The sequence below is a fragment of the Hippocampus zosterae genome, chromosome 16, assembly GCF_025434085.1.
Source record: "Hippocampus zosterae strain Florida chromosome 16, ASM2543408v3, whole genome shotgun sequence".
Lineage (NCBI taxonomy): Eukaryota > Metazoa > Chordata > Actinopteri > Syngnathiformes > Syngnathidae > Hippocampus > Hippocampus zosterae.
Genome location: NC_067466.1, coordinates 16381612 through 16405127, shown reverse-complemented (window position 1 = coordinate 16405127; position 23516 = coordinate 16381612). Strand labels below are relative to the sequence as shown.

Genomic DNA, 23516 nt, shown 5'->3' with positions numbered 1-23516 from the left:
AACTCTTCCATCGGGCGGGGTGCCAAATGCCCCATTGAGCTACCTCCAAGTGAAATACAACCGAACCGCACTTAGGCCGCGATTCTTTCCCGCACCACAAGAGGGAGCTTGTGTATCGCACACTTTTGAGAATCCGGCTCACTGGATGCATTTGAACCTGAGGCCTATGAAGCCCACCTGAATGACATGAACCGTGATAACCTGACCCCCCCCCCCCCCCCCCCGTCTTCCGCCATGACAGATAGAGACACGGTCTATCTGCCTCCAAGTCTTTTGTCATTTCCTGGGGGAAGTGTTCCTTTTTCAAAAGACAAGCTGCGAGTTTGCGGGGGATGGAGGAGTGGGCTGATAACGCTCAGATTAAGATGAGGTGATGGTACGTTTCTTAGGTGGGGCGAGGGGGGAGGGGGCGACGACATATGCGTGGGGCGCTCAGGCGTAGTCCGACTATCACAGCGCGAGCCTGCAGGCAAACAAACAACTCTGACCTCTGAAAACAACGGCAGCGGGGAGCGTCTGATAACTGCGGCCGTGCGAAGGGGAGGGCGAGGGTCGAGGGCAAAGGGGCGCACGGGCCCAGACTTTTCGGACTCCTGCTGATTTGGCCATCTATTTCAATCAGGACGAGATTGTCAATCAAAACATTCAGGCCTCTCGGCAGACGACAGGACTCCTGGGCAAATTCAGCGACAACGTTCGGAATGGTTTGAGCAGGTCCAATTCGATGGGGGGTGGGGGGGTGGGATTTTACAGAAGTGAATTTGTGGAACTGAAAGTTGCCATTTTACAAGAAATGTTGACTCCAGGAAATAAAAGGGCACTAAGGCCAAAGTACACCGTAGAAAGTTGTTTTACAAAATAAAAGCAAATAGTTGTAACATTGCGAGTGACAAAAAAAAAGGTGCAATGTGCACTGGGAGGCCTTCAGTTGGGATTTCACAAGAAGTGATATTTTTCTGAGACTAAAGTCAAAATGTCAGAAGAGAAATGATTTTGAAAAACGTTTTCTTTTTATAAGACCTGTTCAAAAAAAAGTAATAATTATGAACTTGAAATTGGAGTTGAGTCCGTTTAATACGTTTGTAGATGCAGGTCGAAAAATGTCTTTTGCAAGACAGAAGTTTTTTTTTTTTTTTAAATGTGCGATGGGAAAAAATGCAGTTGATTTTTTAAAAATATGGTTTTATTTCTCAAAAACCCAATGTTAGTTCATGGAGAAGGAAGCTTTAAAAAAATACTTCAAACAAAAAAAATATTTAAAAAAATATTCCTTAAAACTGAGCTTTAACAACAATTTAAACCTTGAAATTTTTTTCTCCAAAAATAAGATTGGCTTTGAAAAGAAAATCCGTTTCCCACAATCCTCAAAATATGACATTTTTACAGATTTTTAAAAAAAAAATTAAATTAACTTGATTCTGGAAAATTGACTTTCTTGTCTTTTTTAATATGACCTTTTTCTAGTACTATCCACCCTCATTTTATTTGGACTATTATTTAAAATGACGCTTTAGCCTTTGTTTCCTCGCGATTGTAAATAGTGATGTTGAAATTGCCAAACTCACGATCACAATGTCACTTTGGTGGTGCAGTTTTTCCAATTGGTGTCGTCCTCTGAAGTCCGTTTCAGGGAATCCTTATGACGATTTGGTCGTCGTCCACCGGGGGTCAGTATCGGACGATGGGGGAGAGCTTTTCCCTCCATCGCGCAGTCATTAGCGGCGTTAGCGCGGTGATATACTGCCGCCGCAAAGTGCATCTCGAGCTTTGTTGAAAGGCTGAAGATGATCTATAACTCTTGCTCACGCGTATTTGACTTGCTGCTATCCCTGGCCAAAAAACACACGAGCATTAATCGGCGTTAGTTTGGATCTTTTCTCGGGGGAACATTTGGGCCTTCGACCAAAAACACGTGAGCTCTCATGGCGACGTAGACAAGAGGACGAGTGTTAAATAAACGTGAGCGCGGATGCAGACGGCTCCCAATCAAAAGTGTGCTTGGCCGAGAACCAAGTCTCAGGAATTGCCTTTCACTGTCAGCACCGACTTAAACTGTCCAGACCAGCCGAGCGCGTGCGTGTGCGTGTGTGTCTTTCTATGGCTGTGCGACACAAGCCTTGACACCCCACTTTTATTTGGGCCGCTCTACGAACCCCTCAACCCCCCCCAAAAAATGTTAACAGATAAAATTTTTAGAGAAAAAAAACTATTCATTGTCATCATTTTAATCTTTAGTCGTGTTGCTGTAACATCTGTCCAACTTATTCCTTGGAATCTTATATTTAGAAAACGTGTTCTTTCAAAAGAATGCGCTCACAAAAAAACAAAAACAAAAGCAAAACAAAAATAGTTTCACAGGAGAAAGATCTCAATCAGGATGAAAATTCTAACCCAAGATAATTTCTTTGATATTTTTTAACTCCGCTTTTCATTTTTGGGGGAGACAAGTCTTTAGTTTTTGTTTGAACATTTTTTTTTTCTCTTTTGGACATTTTTTCTGGAAACTTTCTGAGTGCAATTACATACGTTTGGTTTGAAGGACGCCGTTTAATCCTGCCTGACCCGTAGTGCCTCTAACTACCCTGACCCACGCCCCCCATTCGTCCTCACTCGCTGTAACCCCCCCCCATCCCTCCGCCCCACCTTCCAAAAAAAATCCTTAAAGCTAGACTCCTTGTCACCATGGCGATTGCTAGACTAAACAGCCAGCAAAATTCACCAGATCTGCACCCCATTGGATGTCCAAATTGCCCCCTCAGCCCTCCCTCGCCTTCTTTTTTTCAGCCGGCCACTTTTGGGGCACACATTCGCACACGTGAAGTAGCCGAGGCTAACGTGTCGCCTTAACATTCTTGACGCCATAAACAAAAGCGAGCCCGACAGATGCATCAGTGGGACGGCCGGCAAAGGTAAAGCCGTCCTGACAACCAGAGTGCTTAAAAAAACCAAAACAAAACACAGAGGGGAAAAAAAAAGAGAACTGAAGCTTGAGTTCATAAAAGTACCTAAAATTAATTGGAACAGTCACGAAAATGTCTGTTTGGCTAAACAAAAGAAGGAAAGTTATTTGGGAACTTTCATTTGCGTTACTTTTTGAGGAATCATGATTTCACATTTTGTTTTAAGCGTTTGTCGAAATGCTTAAAACAGATCTTGATGCTTCAAAATGAGAATGATTTTTACTGACTTTGATGATTTTTGTCCATTTTAATTCGTTTTTTTTTTTTATTGGCAATTCTCAAAATGTGCATTTTGAGGGACTGTCATTTCAGATTTTTGTCTACAACTCATCTTTAGACATTGACCAAAGTTTCTTGGCAATTTTCGAAACTTGCATCTTGAGCAATTGTCATTGTTTTTCATTTTCATGAAGCATTAGTGCTAACAGCGAAAATTCAACTTTTTGTCTCCTACTTGAACAATCTTACTCGGGTTCCTAAAAATGCCGATTTTATATTTTACGTGAACAGAGTGACCGGTCGCTTGACATGAGAGAAAAAAAATTAAAATGAGAACGGACGCAAAGCGGCCGGCAGACATGTTGGAGTCCCTCAGGTCCGCCGACGCGAACGATTGCTTGACCGCATTGTGACTCCATATCAGTCAAGGAGACACACACACACACACGCGCAGGGCTTGTGTGTGTGCATGTGTGTCAACAGTCAGAAGAAGAAGAAGAAGAAGAAGTTGCCTGGCCTCCGAGCTTGATAACGAGCCTCTTAAAGCTCGCAGGCTAATCAAGCTCAAAGAGACGAGGGGGGAAGAAAAGAAGATAGATAGCGAAGGAGAAGGCTCTTTCTCTTCTTTCCTCCACTTTTTCAATTCCCTCCTTATCTCCCCCTCGCTCGGCGGGGGGACCCTAATGGCCGTCAAAGGGGGGTTGCCCCTCCCCGCCTTGCACGACATACCAAGCACTGCCATACAAAATGCACATTGAGTCACCAAAGAGTTTTTCGGGATGAGCTCATCATGAACGCATTCAATGCCAAAGACGTTTTTTTTTTTTTTTAAAATAATCCAGGTATTTAATCCCAGGTAAATCTTCGTATATTTCTAATTGGTTTATTTTTTCACATGGCAGGGCAAAAAAGGGAATGAAAATATCTGGCACTGAACGAGTCGAGTCGTTTTGGGGATTTCTGACGGAAACGCTCAAAGTTGCTCTTTATCAACTCATCCCAAAAGAACGGCGTTCGAACTTGATGACGCCATGAGAAAAAATTCTTGTCAAGAACCAAAAGAATCCAGGTTGAGGAGCTTTTCGAGACAAATTCATGAAGTATCTGTATTGTTGCGACGACAGACGGGAGCGCCGGCGCACGAGAAGGAAGAATCGTTCATGTTGGACGTGAAGAGCAAATGAAATAAACAGCAAGAAGTGTCTCTCCGATCTGTGGCAGGCTTCCTCATTTTAACACTTCAGTGGCAAATATAAATAAAATAAAATCATCTCCAAGTTTGGCGCGTGTGTGAGATGTTCTGTTGTGAGCTAAGATCACTTACTCTCTAAAAAAAATTAGGGAAAAAAAAGGATGGGGGAGAACCAGCATCTCTTGTGAGATCCCAACGTGAATGTGAAAACGATGGCATAGTGGTTGTGACGTTACGAACGCTGTTGAAGTTTCGCTCGGGCTCAACCTCACCTCATCACTCTCGTCGCCTCTCATTGTTTTTTTTTTCTCCCCGTGACTTTTCTTTTTTGGACTTTTCTTGTCTCGTCTGCTCCTCCTGTCATGTGCTCATCGCCGGTCACCTCCTCAAAGTCTCCATCCACTTTTCCCACATCCACTTGGACTTGCCTTGTCATCCTAAAGTGGGGAAAAAAAAAGATTGCTTTAACCTCTTTGGGGAAATTAATTCATATACTGTATGTGGGCGTCACGGTGATAGACTTGGTTAGCACGTCCGCCTCAGGATGTAGAGTTGCAGGCTTTGATCCCGGCTTCGGTTTTCCTGTGTGGAGTTTATATGTTCTCCCGGTGCCTGCGTGGGTTTTCTCCGGGTACTCTGCTTTCCTCCGACATTCCAAAAAACATGCATAGCAAGTTAATGGAAGTCTCGAAATTGTCCCTCAGTGCGATTGTGAGCGCGGATGGTTATTCGTCTGTGTGTGCCCTGCGATTGGCTGGCAACCGGTTCAGAGTGTACCCCGCCTATTGCCCGATGTCAGCTGGATTAAGGAGTGTTCCATTAACCTGCCATGCATGGTTTTTGGAATGTGGGAGGAGTACCCGGAGAAAACCCACACAGGCATCAGGAGAACATGCAAACTGCACACAGAAAGGTCAGAGCAAGAATTGAGCTTTGCACTTGATGAATATACGCAGCCAAAGTATGTATATGAGTATTTATAAAAGTTAACTGTAAAGGGTCAAATACAGGATCTACACACACACCCACACACACAACCTTCTTGATTGTTAATGTCAGCCCTGCAATGAGATAAGCCTAAGCCAGGCTGTCATGTCTGTCACTCTTCAAGCACGCACACGCACACACACAAGCAGACACACACACATACACACCCACACACACACACGTGCACACACATTATTGGAGGGGAATGGCCTCACTTGCACCAATAAGGCTGGAAATGACTCATCTGGCACTTGTACAAACACTTAATTCTAATTGTCTCTCTGCAATGTCACATGGCGTTTGCTAAGTTTTGCAGGAAGTAACGTGATGACGTGATCGCCACAAATTCTTTCGCTCGGTTCACGAAAAAAAGTGTCAAGACAAGTGAAAAACAAAACCGGTCATGGTGGATGGCGGCTGTACAAAACAGGATGGACCCGTGCATCGTTGGGGATGGTGTCCTACAAGGTGCCACTCTAGGTCCACGACTCTTTACCTCTGAGATGCCCCAGGGCAGACAATGACAAAATTCGAAATGAAGTTAAGATTTGTTGTTATGCAGGGTGAAAAAATGGTACACCCTTGGACAAACAAGATCCTAACAAGTGGAAGTCGATGCAGGGAAGGACACGTGCGTTGATTGATTTTTCCTGGCATAAAACTGATCCCATGTCAGTGTGCATGCATTTTCCCGAGCCGACGCATTTTTTGTGTCCGGGCGTCATGGTCACGTGCCGCCCGTTCCTCATAAATGTCGGCCCCCGTGCACTGGCCGGCGTTAAGTCGTCCAGAGTTGTCACGTTTTTCACCTTCGGCATGCAAAAGTAAATGTTTAAGCCGCCTGCCGTAAACACGCCTCAATCATCGCACCGACGCGCACCTTCGTGAAAGTAAAATCCAACAGATACACACACATGCAAAAGTGTGCACACCACCTCACATCTATTTGGGGATGTGTTCCACGTCATGTTGAATGAGAGTCGGCACACAACTGCCGCCATCTGCAATGCCTCCGATTAACCCCAAATAAAGTTCAGCTGTTCAAGTAGCTTTTATAAGTCGGTCAGTTGTGTGGATCTTTGATTATGAGTTGTGCTAACAACAACTACGTCCGACGTGGGGGAGGATTTTTTTTTTGTTAACCAACCACAAAGCAATGAAAACAAATCGCATGAAAATAAAATGCCACATGGTTATCTTATCAAAATTCTCATTAGTCGGTCCACCATGTTCAAAATAGCGGAAGTGCATGCGCGCGTGGGAAATGCTATCTTCTCCCTTTCATAACCAAAACAAAATGTCCAAACTGAACAAAATTAGCCATCAAAAAATTCCTCCACTTGTCTATCTAGAAGGCAAACAAATCATTAAGGAATTTTGTGTCCACGTTCCGTCCGCTGAAAGTTGACACAAACCAGATGAGACAAAATAAAAATCAAGACGGGAAGTGTCCTTTGCAAAAATGAAATAATCCCAATTTGGAGAGAGCAGATAAACCACCCTGAAATTGTGTGATGCAGTCGCCCTCTTGTGGCTTGCAAAATAATCACGGAATGAGCGATATTGAACTTTTTCAAATTCACATTTGTTCAGCACAGTTCAGTTGTATTTAACTTTTCAGTACGCTACATTTGCATTTCATTTTTTCAAAGTCTTTGTTTTCAAACATACAGCAGGTCCCCTGTTTTTTTTATTCACCTCATGCACAGTGCATTTTAATAAAATGATTATTTGAGTGTAGGGTTTTTTTTTTCCTTTCAAGACAGTATTTAAGCAAGTTCAAACTGGGCATCATCTAACATAATTGGACGCAATGACATCTTTTCAAAGCGAAATCTGAAGAGATTTTTTGTTGGGGGTCCGGAAAAAGTGTAATCTTTGTAGTTCTTCACCCACTTTTATTTAATTTATTTAATTTCGCGGTGGTAACCCTCCCCCATCCACCACACCCAAATAAATTGGCATTTCCACAGCCCAATACGCCCCATCCCTCTTTCAGTATCTCTCAGTTTCGAGGAAGCTGCCGGGCTTCTTGGCTGGAGCCACAGTTCTGCTCCATCCATCATCCTTATCACAGGGTTGGGGGGGGGGGGGGTCATCGTTGTGGTTGGGGTGGGGGGGTTAAGGCAAGGGGGCACTCTGGATGAATGGACAGACAGACAGACGGATGGATGGATGGACGGAGGAGAGGATGTGGGGGAAAGTGGGGAGAAAATTGGTACGGCCAAACTGAGGAATGGTGTAATGACGCACGGATGCGATTGGGGTGTGCGTTTAAGGGGGTTCTGGGTTGGGGAAGGGGGTGGTGATAAGCACTGATACAAACAATAACAACAGACACATCAAAGACCCCCATTTAGATTTGGGCTTGCAAGGGGGTTAGCGCTCCAGACCAGGTTAGAACTTTTTTTTTTTTTTTTTTTTTTTTTTTACAACACTTTCAAATAAACAAGCCAGAGAGTCGGAATGTATGAGATAAAAACAAGGGAAAAAAAGTTTATGGTCTGATGTTTGGGAGTTGCCTCACACGCTCCGACGAGCGTTAAAGACACGACACACTTTCACTCCTCACAGCGGGGTTATTTATGAAGCTTTAAATGACAATGCAGCGTCTAATGAGGCCATTTAAAAAAAAAAACAACAACCAAAATGGTCAATGAATATCATTCAAACAAAATATTCCAAGTGTAAGTAAGATTTCCACCACAGAAATAATTGATATCAAAATAATTTAAATACAAAAACAATCATTAAAACCAAACTCATGCTCCATTAAAAAAATGAATGGAAATTCTTCAAGACAATCCAGCAAAAATAGTACAATGAAAGCAAAAAATATATATACCACACTATTGAAATAATTAACATCCCTAAAATTAAATAACAGAGAAATAGACAAATAAATTGAGAATTAAAACTATTGCAACTTCTCAAAAACCACAAAAAAATGCAGACATTAAAATTCTGAAAAAAATAACATCCTATGAAAGTATCAATCTAATAATAATCATAAAAATAATAAAATAATTAAACAGAAATTGCAAATTTAATTCCACAAAAATCCTAATAAAAGGTAACCACACAAAAACATGCAAAATCAATCCAAGCACTGAAAATAAACTAAATAAACTGTCTGAAGTCATGCTACAGCTACTGCGAAAACTTTGTGCCATCTGCCTGGCAGTAAAACTCATTTTTGTTATAACTTCACGTCCTCAAATAAACATTGAGGATTTTAGCGCGGGGCCGACAGTTTTACAAGCATCTGAAGTGATACTAATGCTAACGCAACGCTAGCACTAGTAAAACGTGTTTGTTTTAAAACATGATGTAGCGGAATAAACATTTATCATCTTCGTGTGCGACAATGTTTTTACAAGCACAGCGCACTGCGAACGGCACTGCTCAGAATTGTGTGCAGGCGTTTTACGCAACAAATAAATAAATGAATTTAATTAACATTTTTTTTAAAAAATCAAATGTATTTTTTGCAACCACGGCAACACCAAATCAACCATTCAAGAAGTCGATCGATGGAGAGTGGGGAGTGCTCGCTTTTCACACTAACACCGCTAGCATTGGTGCTAATGCTTACACTCCAGCAACCAAAAGGACTCAAATTTGGTGATTCTGTGTTACCATAGTAACAACAGAGTGACTAGTCTCATGTTGATGCCTCCCAGAGCCGTATGATAAGGGCGTACTTAGCCGAGGCTAACGTTGCTAACGAGCGCCGGCCTGCCCGCCCTGGGCAAAACAGATGCGACCGCATCATTGTCGCCAGACTCCACCTCGCCCCCTTCCCCGACCCCAAAAATAAATAAATAAAAAATCCCGAGTGATCAGTCAAGATGAGGATGGACGGCCCCTGAAACGTAATAAAAGCGTCCCTGTGATGCGGCGTAGTCGCATTATCTTCATTAGCCGGCAGCGCCGTGATAACATTAAAGGAAAAGCTTCCTTTTGTGCCACGCGCGTCTGCTCTAAACCACGCTAACTGCTCCTGGCAAGAGACACAGCTGGACGTTAAAAAATCGAATTTCAGACAGATAACAAATGAGAGACCTTTGCCAAGGCCTGAAACATTTAAAGCTAGTCCGCTTGATAGCCACAAGTGGCTAAAAGAGCCCAAGTGTCATTCCAGATAACAGATTCTACGCGAATCAAAAGTTCATAACCTAATGATCTAAATTCAAATGAGTTTGAATTTGCGTTATATCCAACACATAACCGACCGGATGTGAGGTTGTTTTATTTTGTTGTTCATTTAAAAAAAATTTTAAACTTGGATCAATATATTCACTGACCAGTAAAACATGTTTTCAGTTTTTGTATATTCATATTTTTATTCCGTATAATTATTTTCCTTTGTGCTGTCCAACAAAGAGTACTATGGTACGAATAAGATTTTTTTTTTGGTTAATGTCCAGCAAGCAGGATTTTTTTTTTCATTACACCCCCCAAAAAACAAGTGTTCACAGCCACCAAGGTGTGGCCACGTGATACGGTTGCGCTTTGCTAATTGGAAGCGTCTGGCGTTGCGTGTTCGGTCGCGGCCTCGCTCGCTCCTGTCTACACGTACACGGGAGATTCCGACCCGGGGGCTCGCTACATCATGACGGTCACGCCGCCGCTCTTCCGCTGATCTATCGGCCACCTCGGACCATGGGAAAAGGGAGGGCCGAGAGCGCGCTTAAAAACACGGACGCCAGACAAACTTCAGTTTGTCAAGGAGGATTTCTGAAAGGGTTTTTAGCGCTGCTGATGTCGTGTCCGACCGGGAGATAAAATGAAGACGTTGACATCTGGTGTGCATTTGCTTGGATGTACAGAAAGCAAAACAATCCTACTGGAAATAATGGGAATCAATTAGCATGTGCAAGGCTACATTTGTTCAACACATTTTTTTTTTTTTAAATCTCCAAGTGTCCCTCTCAAGCAAATAATGAGTGAGGCGTTTGTCGCCATCACGACCAAGGGGTGGAGCTCAAGCATTTCGACCACTTGGTAAAAATATTGCAGAATATAGCTTACTTTTTGATCATCCTACGGACAATTTTTCCTCAAATACTTTTTGCGGTGTTTCACATACTCCATGTTCACTCCCGTGCAGACTACAAATCCACCACTCGCTAATGTAACCGTATTGTGACATCACAATGCGGTAACCAGACCAAGCACATGTTCACACGAGTATCCGGATTAAGGGAGGGAGGGCGGGTATTAAGGCCTTGGCGGAGGTCCCGAGCGCGAGAGGCGGCGGTACCAGCGGCAAATAGTGACGTGGCCCATAAATCCCTCGCCGAAAGAAGAAGAGAAGCTAGCGTCCAGATGTGAAGGGGCGCAAGTGAAGGCGGCGGGACAGATTTATGGTTCCCCCTTTCCTTAATGAGCTAACATCCTTTTTGCTCGTAAGACGTTTCAAGAAGAACAAACTCACCTCGCTGCTTCTTCCGCATGCTTAAAATAAGCTTATTTTTGCCAGGCCGGGACTCCCCCTAGGGAGGATGTCGGATTTTGACGATTTTTCTTCTTCTTGACGTCAGCCGAGCAGCAGCTGCTGGGGGAAAAGAAAAAAAAAAAGGAGTGGAATACTTGAATGGCAACATAAACACGGCAAAGTGATATACAATAGCTAGCTCTTGATAAATGATGAGGAAAGCACTCTTGGCGAGAAAGCGGTGGCCAAAATGCTTGAAAATGCAAACAGACTAGCTTAAACCCGAAAAAGAGCTACTTCCTGGTTTGGGGAAATGATTCTGTCAAACATTAAAAAAATTCAACAATACATCCCTGATTTATATCGAGATTGATTTTAAAAAAAGTTTCACTTTCTCACTATTCTGAGAGATCCTCGAATGCATCACTTAGAATTGTTTTGATACGTCACCTTTGGCCTCTCTGGCATTCTTGACATGCTTATTTAATTTCATGGACTTTGTATTTAATGAGCCCGCGCGTTATCCAGCAGTTAAGGTTATCGCTTTTAAAGCCATCGTTATTCCGCCAAAACCTCCTGAGGGGCGATCAGTATAAAAGCCCACGGCCTGCGCTCATTTTGGAGGGTCTGAAGATGTGGGCGGCCATTTATGAGCTGTTAACATGACTGAAAGAAGCGTTTTAAAGGCACAGGAGGTAACAGAGGATTTGTGTGGCAGGCCCTCACCTGGAACACAGGCCGCTTTTAAATGGCCGCCGGACCCACCCCGAAGAGCACCGGCCGACCAGCCGGTGGGGTCACCGACAACTCCACCCCCCCCCCCAGCTCATTAGAACCCGCCTCGGCACTTTTGGGATGGCAGCATTTTATGAATGGGCACCAGAAGAGGGTGGTGGGGCTTGGGGGGTGGGGCAGCAGCTAATTGACAAATCCATAAAGGATTACATTTACAGGTGTTGCCCCGAGGCGAACTGGTACCAAGGGGGCGGGGTGAGGGGGACTACAACACTTCCTATTGGTCCTTCTTTGTTCACGTTGAGCATCAAAATTTAGGCTGGACACTTTAAAAGCCCAACGATTTTCAGGAGAACCGGAATGTTAGCCCCAGTTCTACTCGTTTCTCGATGCCCCACCCTAAAGGCAGCATATTTGCATGGTTGGTGCGCTGGCTGCTTTAAAATGTTTCAAATTTCACCCCCCCCCCTCCTCCTTTTGAAGGTCGGCGGGTCATTGGCAGCATTCTCCCATTGACATGAACCCCCAAGAATGGGATCGTTTCATGAATGGGCACCTGTAGGAGTCGTCGTGGATTGTGGGGGGTAGCCAGCAGCCCCCCAACCTCGGCCGCCCTTGCGGTGCCCGATAGCGACAGGAGTCAAAATTTAATTTCCGCGGTTGTAATTTAATCGCTGGGGTCAAACCTGAACGTTGCGATCTACAAGCGCGGGGCCGTCATTAATCGCAGGTAAGGCGGAGAGGAGGGGGCGCGGAGGTCTGCCCGATGACAAGTTTCCCCACCTTATCCCAGCTGCTCCGAGCTGCCAGCTGATTTAGGACGCCCCCCCCATCCCGGCCCGGTATGTAAACCATGTGCTGCAGGAATGTATAAGCAAGCCGTAAAAATCGGATTCGCCAGCAAAGACGGACAAGACGGATTATGCCGTAAAACAAAAACAAGGCGCTCGACGGGCCTAGGTTGTTTTGGGGGAGGGGGGGGGGGGTAGCTCACATGATGTGGGTGGGGTGCTTGTCTGTTGAGAAAAAAAAAAGTGGATTACTAGTTGGATAACGTACGACCCTCGCGAGGGAGCTGAGGAACGTCCGCCGGCTCGCGTTTACGTTGCCTTACGCCATCGAGGGACGTTTCGCAATCCAGAATATTTTTATTTATTGTTTAAAACAAAAAAAAAAAGATACATTCGTATCGATGCTGAAATAAGTCTGCATGCTTTTGACGTCTTGGCAAATGTGACTTGAAAGGCAACTTTTGTGTGGAGCAAAGGATGTGGTTTGTGCGCCGAAGGTCCATTTATCTTGTTTGTCTCCTCAAGCGAGACTTTGCGGCTCGCATGAAAGCAGGCCATCGCTCAAACGTCCACAAAAGCGCGCACACACACACACACACACACAAAAACGCAAATGGCCGATTGTGGATGAAAGCAGACAGTTGGCTGCGATACCCGCGGGATGAAGCGGACGCAGGGAGCCAGCCCACACGCTCTTGCCGCTCAAATTTGGCCGATGGGTTTTTGATTTGAACAAAGCAAGAGCGCCAAACGATGTATCAAACGAAGCCCCCGCCATGATGTCATACGGATGCTGCGTGTCATAATCGCACTGATAATCAGATCAAGACGGACAATGTTCCGCGCGAGCCCATAATCTCCTTTTAATCGTTTAAAGGCTCCCAAAATGTTCGTGTCACTGTTCGACGCCGCTCGCCGCAATGGGAGAACAATTTAAATTTAGGCAGAAGACATTTTGGAAAAAGGGGACCGCTCGTTTTGGACGTTTTTCTTATGTCGGCAAGAAAACGAAGATACGCCATCAGAGAATTTGTTTGGTCCAGCTCAACTGACAATTGACATGGTCGACTTGTCAACAAAATCATACAAAACACAGTTTTACATACAGGTATATACATACATACATATATATATATATATATTTATACTGTAGATACATATACGTATATACTGCATATACTGTATACAGTATATATATGTAAACTGGATATATAAAAATGGAAAGATATTTGGATTGCATGCTTTCATAGAGCGACAAATTTAAACGCTTGTCCATATCTTCCATATTAACGTCATTTTGTGTGAAGTTTGCGGATGATGAACGACACCCCCCCCCCTACGCCCCACCCCCCGTCGCTCCTCCCCGCTGACGTCGTTCACCTGCGCATCACGGCCGCAAGGAATGCGTCCGAGTCCTTCCGTGGAATGCCAACCTCCGCTTATTGGGAGCTGGCTTTTAATTCATGAGAGTGAAGGCGACAGGAAGCGCGACTCCCTCGTGTGCCAAAACGGCCAAATCACCACTTGCCCCGCTGCATCGAGCCGACGCTAGGCAGCATTATGTGTTCGGATGACGGGCTCAACGGCGGGGAATAAATCCGAATCGTGTGAAAATCGGATGGCGAAAAGTCGCTTGGATTCTTGACCATGCATCTAATGCACCACTGAGGTCATCATGTGTTACAGAAGGCCTGCCATTAAAAAAAAAAAAAAGCCCAAGGGGCAAAAAGGGGAAGGGGTGGGGGTAAGAGGAGGAGGAGGAGGAAGAAAGGCAGCAACACAGGAGGCGTCTGTTTTTCCTCAGTGGACAAACGGCCCAGCGGAGTCGACACGCAAAAGCCGGCGGAATGAAAAAATGGTGCGCGGGGTAGCGGCATCGCGCCTCCGATCGGCTCCCGGAAGCCTTCGCGCACATGCTTTTTTTTTTTTTTTTTTTTTTGGTCAACTCCATCCCAAGAGGACATGGCGCACGGATTGATGCGCTCTAAAAAAATAGTTGGGTCAAAAACAACCGAATTTGCGTCAAAAATGGCCGGATCCAAGGTTTTGAATGTTCTGGGTTGTTTTGCACTAAGCAATGCCAAATTAATAAATCAATAAATAAAATATCGCCCTAAAAGAAATCACATCATTTTGTACAGAAACTGAAAATTGGCTCAATCTGACTCAAGTAGTCGGTCAACCTCTGTTGGACCCAACATTGGGTTATTCTGGACCCAAGTTTTTTTTTTTACAGTGCGGTACTGCTGCCTGTTGATCACATTCAAATCTGATAGTATTGATCACGCTTGTAAGGTCGCCTTTTACACCTGCCATAGAGTGCATAGCACACTCGAACAGCAGTTGGGTTTAAAAGAGGGGGGAAAAGTTGGCTTGAATGAAGAATCCACAAAACAACGCAATTTTGTGGGACAGAATAACCCTGGAGGTGTTATATGTTACATATAACACACATAGTGTAATATGTGTGTTATATGTGTGTTATATGTGTTATATGTGTGTTATATGTTATATGTGTGTTATATGTACACCTGAGGCAATTCGGCTTTTTCCGAGGGTACGGTCGCCACGTCCAGTTGCTGGTGATGTGCGCTTGGGCGGCGTTCTCCCACCCGCTTTCTTTTAGCGGCGCCGCTTCGCAAGCACTCCAGAGCAGTCGATCCGTTTCCCGGCCAGATGGGAAAACGTACCCGAACGCGGAGTCATCCTCGTGGATGCCGTTTGATGATGTCATCGCTGTCAGGCGGAGACTGGGGGGAGGCTTTTCGGGAGACGGCGGGGGCGCTTGGGGTCCCGGGGAGTCCGCTGGCACCAGCGGGGCTTAGCCCAGATTGACCCCCGGTCTCTCATCTCTCCTTTCCCACATGAATGGGTGACCTGGGCAGCCACAAAGCACTCACGCTCAGATTTATGTGGACGGCGGCGGACCGGCCAAACGCCGGCGGGCCCCATCTCAGGTGTAATTTCAAGAAGTCACTCTTATCTTTACAAGTATTTTAACCTAAAAATCCACGCTAATTTATACACAACCTTATCAGCGCTACGTTGCTTCCCACGCTACGATTACATCTGCTCGGGAAAAGTGCATCGACTTTCACTCGCCAAGGCCTCCCACCCCACCCCCCACCTTTTTTTGGAGGGTGGGGGGGAATAAACAAAGTAGTTCAGGAAGATAAAATGCTGTGATTTACTATGGCCGATGTTAATATGGAAAAACATGAGATGAAAAAGTTTTAGAAGGGAAAATTGGTTTGTTGTAGTTTGGAGAAAAACAAGACTGACAAAAATTTGGAGACGCGTCTGTGAATTCAACAGCATGTAGGCCACCTATTTATAATGTCTACCTTTCACTCAAATAACGACTTACTTGATTTTTTTGGCGATTAGTAGACAAGCAAAAAAATGTGGTGGATTTCAGAGAAAACCACCAAAACACAGCGACACTGGAAAATTTGTCAGCTTTTTAAAATGTCTAAAACAACGTTTTCTTTAAACGTCAACACACCCCCACCCAAAAAAAATAGGTACGTTTTTAAGAATAATTAAAATAATGAAAACTAAAATAATTGTTGTCTACAGGTGGGGGTAGGGGGTGCAGAGATGACATTTTCACTTGACACCACCAAGTTTGACTTGCATATCATCACTTTTTGCATTGCTTAGTTTGATCCCAAAAAAATCCTTCTTGGCCCAACCCCCAAAACTCAATCTATTTGGCGATAAGGGCTTTTCAAAGGACAGTGACTCCTCTCGCTATGCGAAATCACAAGGACACTTTTGGATGGACGTCCTTTTTCACATCTTTCCGCAAGTTAAAAACAGCAAAGGTGCGAAAATCAACACGCTGGCACACCGGCGACGGCGTCTTTCAGCTGACACCGCAAAGGTCATCGTGCCAACCGTGCCCCCCCCCCCCCCCCGGTAAGCATCCAATCAGAGGCGGCCTTGGTCCTGATAAGCATCCAATCGGAGTCGCAGAGCCTGTCGCGGCATTCCGGTGGGGGGGCCGAACCGACGCTATCACCGCAGCTGCGAGGCTATTTTTAGACGGCGAGAGATAGGGCCGAGTTTTTGCCGAGGCTGGGACCGCGCAAAGCGGGGAAGCAGTCAGGACACGTTAACAAAATGGCAATTTGAAAACGACTTTGGGTTCTTTTGATTCCAGGTTCCTTTTTCTGATGAAATATTCTGCAAAGACATTTTTTTTGAAAGTGAAAGTGAGGGGGGGGGGGTCTACTATAATGTAAGTTTGAGAACATTGATTGTGCAGACCTGACAAATTCAAATGAGTAGCCAAATGAAAACCAAATAGAGAAATAAATAAAGAAATGCAAATGACCTTCCAGGTAACACTAATGGCCCAGTGGCACATCTGTGACCCATTCGTGGGCTTTAATGAGTCTGGCCGGCGACGTGTGCAGTGCATGAATGAACAAGCGGGACCCCACTTTAACTAGCCGCCGCCGCCATTAGGGGGCCATTATCTTTGTCCGAAGCACAAATGACCTCCAGAGTGTTGCTGCATTTCTTCCTGATTGGATAAATGGCCTTTAGGAAAAGCGACATCCGACTTTTACGCGGTCAACGACCTATTTGGGTTATCTCGCCGTAGCGCTGAACGCAAGAAGAATGAGAAGTAAAGCCCCCGGAAGATTTCAACAACTTCTCGCTTGCCAAAAAGTAACATCGTATTTGTAGCCGAGAAGAACAAATCTTTACGGCTACGCTGACAGTAGATTAAAAGACGTCAGATGATGACGTCATGGTAAATTCCAAGAATACTTTGACTTTTTCTTTTTTTGCTTACAACTGAGTGGAGACAAAAGTAAAGTAAATATAACCCGAGCCAACTATAAAAGTAAATCCCTGCACCTGAAATAATTTGAAGTGAAATGAATCTTGGAAGTAAACTGAACCTCAAAACCCCAATGGAGCATTGCGAGGAGTTCTTCTCTGGAGGAAGAACAAGGAGGAATTCTTTGCAATTTTTTCACCCTCATTTATTGGCTTTTTGAGTCTTTTTTTGTGGGTCGGCTCAGGATGGACATGTCTAACAAATGTCATATTGGTCTACAAAAAACAGCTTTGGGGACTGAATTTTAAAAAACTAGATCCCAGGGCGCGAGTGACCTAGAAATGGCCAAAATGGCTCACAAATGGGAGCCGTCCTGCAGATTTGCGACAATAATGGATTCTTGAGACTTTTTTGTGGGTCTGTTCACAGTAGACGTGTCTACCAAATTCCATGGTGCAAAGCGAAACCAACTTTAGAGGCGGAATTCTCCCCAAAAGATTCCGTGGCAGACATGCCCGCCAAAGTTCGCAGATTTTGAGAATGGGAAAGCCCTCAGACAGGCGACGAAGCAATTTCAAGTGGGCCTTTCGCCCTGGCCTGCCTTAAAAGCAATATTTGTGAGTGTTTGCGAGTGGCGCTCCTGCGGTGTGTGGCAAAAATGCTTTTAGAGACAGCGGGTCCCTGATGCGTCTCCAGCGGGAGGTTTGCTCGGGGTCAAGCCTTTACGCCGGTGTTTTGACTGTCAGCCCGGCTGCAATCCTCACGGGCTCGTCTGACACAGAGCAGCCACCCCCTGTTAAAGCCCGACGGCTGTGAAATCATTAGAGCCTCGGCCGGCCCGCCTGCCCGGTGGTCCGCCGGACCGCGGGCACGCATGACGCTCAAGAGCAGGACGTGCTCAAAAAAGCAGAAACGACACATATCTATATGGCCACGTTTGCTGCATTTCAAACATTCCACGCGTTTGCCTGACTTTTTTTTTTTAATTTCGTTCTTGATGCCGCCTTCCTATTTATATTTAATTATACTTTTGTCTTCTATTTTCTCCCTTTCATAATGTTGCTGTTGTAAATTGGGAATTTGTCCATTGGGAGACAAATAAAGGTTTTCTTATCCTCTTAGCTTAAAAAGCATTCAATTGTGTCGTAGCGATAATCATTTTGCTTAGGAGCAGAAAATAGCGGACTGCAGAGTATTGAGGTGTACATGAGCAAAAGGTTGGTAAATATGAAATACATGGAGGTGCTGAACTGATTTTTGTCTGATTTTTTTTTTATAGCTAAATGATTCCATATTTTTACTATGGGGATTTAAGTATAACTTTAAAAAAAACAACTGATGGATGTTAAAACTTGAGTTATTTAATTTCAAGTGAAAAAAAGAAAAGTTGTTATGGAGTGAAAAACATTTGCTGAATCATTTTCAGGTTCTTTTTCTTTTTTTTTTCCTGTTGATTGTGTGTACTTTGGTATTTTTGTATGGTGGACTTGAGAAGATTCTGTAGCTTAAAAGTTTTTACTAAACTGACATACACGCAATGTATAAGTAATCCACTTTGACATTTTAATTGGTGGAATGTCAGAAAACATTTTCCCCATTCCTATCCAACCCAACAAATTAATTTTCTAGATTTATCATGTATTTTTTTTTTTTTTAATGGAAGTGAACTCCCCAAAAAATGTAACTGATTTTTGAGGCAAAATGCTGCACACTACTTCACTGCTCAACCTGCACTAATTGGCCACATAAATAAGAAAATTAAAGCACACTCCCCACCACCACCACAAATAACACATGAATTGAATTCAAGTAAAATTTATGAGATGCTGACCCCAGGTGTATATTTGAAAATAAGTAGGGCAGAAAGAGACACGGCCATAAAATTCCTGCTAATAACCATAAATAAAGGAAAAAAACAAAAAGCCGAGAAGTTGCTTACAGAGTGTCACGATGTGTCTTTTCCTTTTCTCCATCTCCTCAGTGTCACCTTCCCGCGGCATTCCAGACGTCGGCCTCTTATCTTTATTGGCTGCGGACGGGCAGAATTACAGAGGGCGAGTCCTGCAGGATCAGAGAAATGTCCGTATCAAGGGCCTGCCGTATGAAATATGTACATAGCCATACAAATATACGCCTAAGAAGAGATGATCGGGGATAGCCAGAGTCACTCGGGCCGGGAGGGGGGGTGAGGTGAGAGCTAACGCGGAGTGGAATGGCCACCGTAAAAGTAAACGGTGCGCTAAAGCTGGCAGATCAGCAGCAGTTCAAAAAGCGCCAAGTTTCTCTTGAGAGCAGTCAATCACGTCGCTGTCCAAGAGAAGACATATATGCATGCCCAGATTCGGGGCTTAGTTGTTGTTGATGTTTTTTATTTTAATTTTTTTTTAAAATCAAATGTTCTGGATTACATCTGACAAACTTTGGAGATGCTTTTTATTGGACAGCAATGATGTAACCATGGAAGATAATTTATGTACAATCAATGCTAAATTCTTAGCCTTAAAGCGTGATTGCAGATGACATTTTCAAATTATTGTCACAATCTCAAGACAAAAATCGCTTTAAAAAACGGTCTATGTGATCCAAAAATGGTTAAATCAAGGCAACTGGACTTTCCTTGTTTGCCCCCCCACCCTGAATATGGGATACGCTCAAAAATGACTTGGCCAATAAGCTGGTTAGCTAACAACTTAACGAAGTTAGCTTGCAACATTTACGACATGATAATGTCAGCAAAAAGACCATTAGAGACACTGCCCAACCCCCCAAAAAAAGACCGTCAATGTTTTCCAACTGAAATTTATGCATTTTGAAGTTGTTCAAGGTTATATTTCTCAGGTTTTTGCCAATGGCGCAAAATGGAACATTCATTCATTCATCTTCCAAACCGCTTGATCCTCACTAGGGTCGCGGGGGGTGCTGGAGCCCATCCCAGCTGTCTTCGGGCAGTAGGCGGGGGACACCCTGAATCGGTTGCCAGCCAATCGCAGGGCACACAGAAACAAACAACCATTCGCACTCACACTCACACCTAGGGACAATTTAGAGTGTTCAATCAGCCTGCCACGCAAGTTTTTGGAATGTGGGAGAAAACAGGAGCACCCGGAGAAAACCCACGCAGGCCCGGGGAGAACATGCAAACTCCACACAGGGAGGCCGGAGCTGGAATCAACCGGTACCTCTGCACTGCGAAGCCGACGTGCTAACCACTGGACTACCGGCCGCCCAAAATGGAACAGTACACCCAAAAAACGAAATGCACCATCCACAGATTGTCTTCAGACCAGGAAGTAGTCTGCTAACTTTGATCCTTTTGCCATTTTTGCCCCCTCGATGAAGCTACACAAGTACGATTACCGATTTCTACATATCGTTGCAGTGGATCGTGTTAAGTTTTGGAACAAAAACTAAAGATTTTTTTTCATCTTTGCCGAAATACTGTCGTGAACCAACTAGCGCAGATTGTATCATTCGTCCATTCATTACTTTTAAATCAAAACGTTAACGCACATGAAGTAGGAAAAGACCCGCTAACTCCCGAAAAAACATTTTGAGTCTGCAAACATTTTCAGTTTGCGCGGAACACCATGGCTTTACGTTTCTGGATGAGCCCCTTCTTTCGTGGGTGGTTGACTCGCCCGCGACTGTCAAAACGGCGCCAACGCTAGACTCCTCCAACCCGACTCGCCCGTCTTAAGTAATACGGCGGCAGCGTTTAGACGGAAACTTGACATAGTTTTATTTTAACTTCTAAAAGGGACACCGCCGCCATGACGTGACCGCCGCCATGACGTGCCGCCGCTTGTTCCCAGAATGCCGAGCTAGCCGCCGCCGTGTCTAATTAAAGGCGTTGAATTGAATTAGCCTAGCGTGCCGTACTGTAGCGCTGGCGAAACACACTTTGACTCACGGGCCCGATGTTTTGTTTGTTTGGAGATGTTAAAGTTGAAGGCAAGCACTCCGAAGAGGGGGGGAAGCGCCGTCTATAGAAACGTCGACGCGACGACACAAACAATTATGCCGGGAATTCATAACACGGCCAAGATGGCTGCTCTCGGCCTATGTAGGTCGTTTCCCTTGGCGATGTCGGGGAAACTGGTCGGGTTGTGGGGGCGGGGTCTCCTTTGGTGTGGCGGCGGGGGGCCTGCACTCGCCCTTTCGGCACCTCCGCGGTCTGATACCAAATCCAACAAGATCAAGAGAAGGCGTTTGTGTTTTTCGGCAAAAAAAAAAATAAAGTGACGCAACGGGATGGAGAATAAAAGAATGAGAGAAACGATTCGGGGAAAGACGCCGAGATGGTTTTGGGGGTGGAGGTTTATATTTCATGCCTGCGTAGTGGACGTCTTAATCAACACTGTCAGGTTTGCTTTCTGGAGGCCGCATGGACTTCTTCAGGCTGACAGCCACGGGGATGCAGCTCGCCGGACGAATCCCCCAAAATCTGAAAAAGTGAAACATTCACGCGGACAATTCAAGAAGCATGCATGTGGAAATGTTTGTAGGAAAAACTGTATCAGAAACATATTTAAATGATCCGTTTCTGATAAAAATTTACAATTTTAATTTATTCACCTTTTTCATACATGCAGCGTCAAAATAATGGCACAGAGTGACAGATGTGTTGTTTATTGTTCGTTTTTTAAGAAAAAACCCAAAATATTTTTTGAGTAATCATTTTTTAAATATTCAAATTTTGATTTCAAAAACATTTATTCAAAAATTAGATTTAATTCAGCTATTGTTTATCATGCATTTTTTTTAATTTCAGTTTTTAAAATATATATTTTAATGCGATTAATTTGTATGCGAATTTTAAAATATTTTTTGTATTTTTCTTGAGTCCTAATATTTTGTATATCCTATGTGACTTGTATTTTTACAATATACTATTGATTTATAATGCATCTCGTGTTTTATTTTCTGCGTACGTTGATTTTTTTGGTTAAGATTTGTATTTTAATATTATTGTTGAATTGATACTTTTTAAAATATAAGTATTTTTATTGTTAGAAAAAACAGGATACTACAAATAAAAAGTAGAAACTATGAGACAAATGAATACGGCATATTGTAATTAATAAATAAAATAAACTCGAGAGGCATAGTTTGTATTACTTTCGATGGCTCAATATTAGTTCTATGAATACAAATATAAGTTACTAATATACATATTAATATTACATAAAAAGCATAACCTTTAAAATAGGCTCTTGGCCATGGTGCAGGTTTACCTAATCAATTGGCCAGCAAAAAGATGAATAAACAAACAATAAATAAATTAAACCACATCAACACAAAGCTCAGAGGCTCGACAGGACGTAGTGACAGATGATTATTTAAAAGAAAAGGCAGCAAAGTGGCGCTGTGTAAACACAGTAAGAAGAGCGAGCAGCTTCGATGGAATATATGCAGGGAAAGAAAAAAAAAAAGAAACACACCCCGCGTGATTTATGGTTGTATTTAGATAAGACGCGGCCGTAAATGGTTTGAAAATAGCGTCAAGGTCATGCGATGTAATGAGATCGTGTTGCTTTTGGGTTTTTACGCCTGCATGGACAGAAGGCGAGCAAGAGCGGGGTGGTGGGGCCAGTGGGAGGCAGGAGTGCGAAAGTGCTCACCATTCTCAAAAATCATCGCATATGAACTCACACTGTTAAGATCATGGGAGAGAAAATACACAAAATATATCCATTAAATAAATTTAAACTCACCATTAAACATTGAAAATGTTTCGAACTATAACTTTGTTTTTAAATGTCTAATAAATTTAAGAGGAAGAGTCTCGCCACAAATTATCCTGACAGTAGGTTCTGTGCGCCCTCATTCGTTTAACTGCGGTGTTCAGTTGAAGTTCAGGTTTCTTTAATACAAATTAAGCAGCAAATTTCACAATGTTTAATCCACCAGGGGGTGGCCATTTTGTCACTTGTTGTCCCCTGAAAATGACGTCACTATTACCAACCACGGCAGGTGAGATGCACATAAAGGTCCAAATGTTTCTGTTTGCTGAGAATTGTATTCTGACTTATTCAATAAAGATTAAAAAAAGGTCCATATGACCTGGACATTGCGATTTTCTAAGACTATTGCAGACGTGATGATTAGAAAACGTAAATACTGGCAGTGATTAATAGAATATGTAATATGTATCTGTTCCTAATAATTTTCGAGAAATACATCCATCCATTTTCAACACTGCTTATCCTGAACAGGTTCGCGAGGTGGGAAGTGGGGGGTGGGAGGGGGGCGAGTCTGCTGAAGCCCATCCCAGCTGATTTCGTGCAGAAGACAGACTTCTGATGAATAGCATATACTATTCATAATGACATCATATTATTATAGGGCACATTGGTGATTTCAGTAGTGTGTGTCCAGTTCCCAATAAGTAGTTTCT

The 23516-nt window shown here is 43.8% G+C and overlaps 1 long non-coding RNA gene across 1 annotated transcript; it reads right to left on the bottom strand.

Annotated features, from left to right (window-relative positions):
• Positions 1–4470: 4470 nt before the first annotated feature.
• LOC127588061 (uncharacterized) lies at positions 4471–20911 on the bottom strand. Its single transcript, XR_007958961.1, has 5 exons — positions 20717–20911; positions 19059–19180; positions 15015–15201; positions 10799–10915; positions 4471–4808 (listed from the first exon to the last, which is right to left on the bottom strand). It is a non-coding gene; the product is annotated as an uncharacterized LOC127588061 (long non-coding RNA).
• Positions 20912–23516: the final 2605 nt, after the last annotated feature.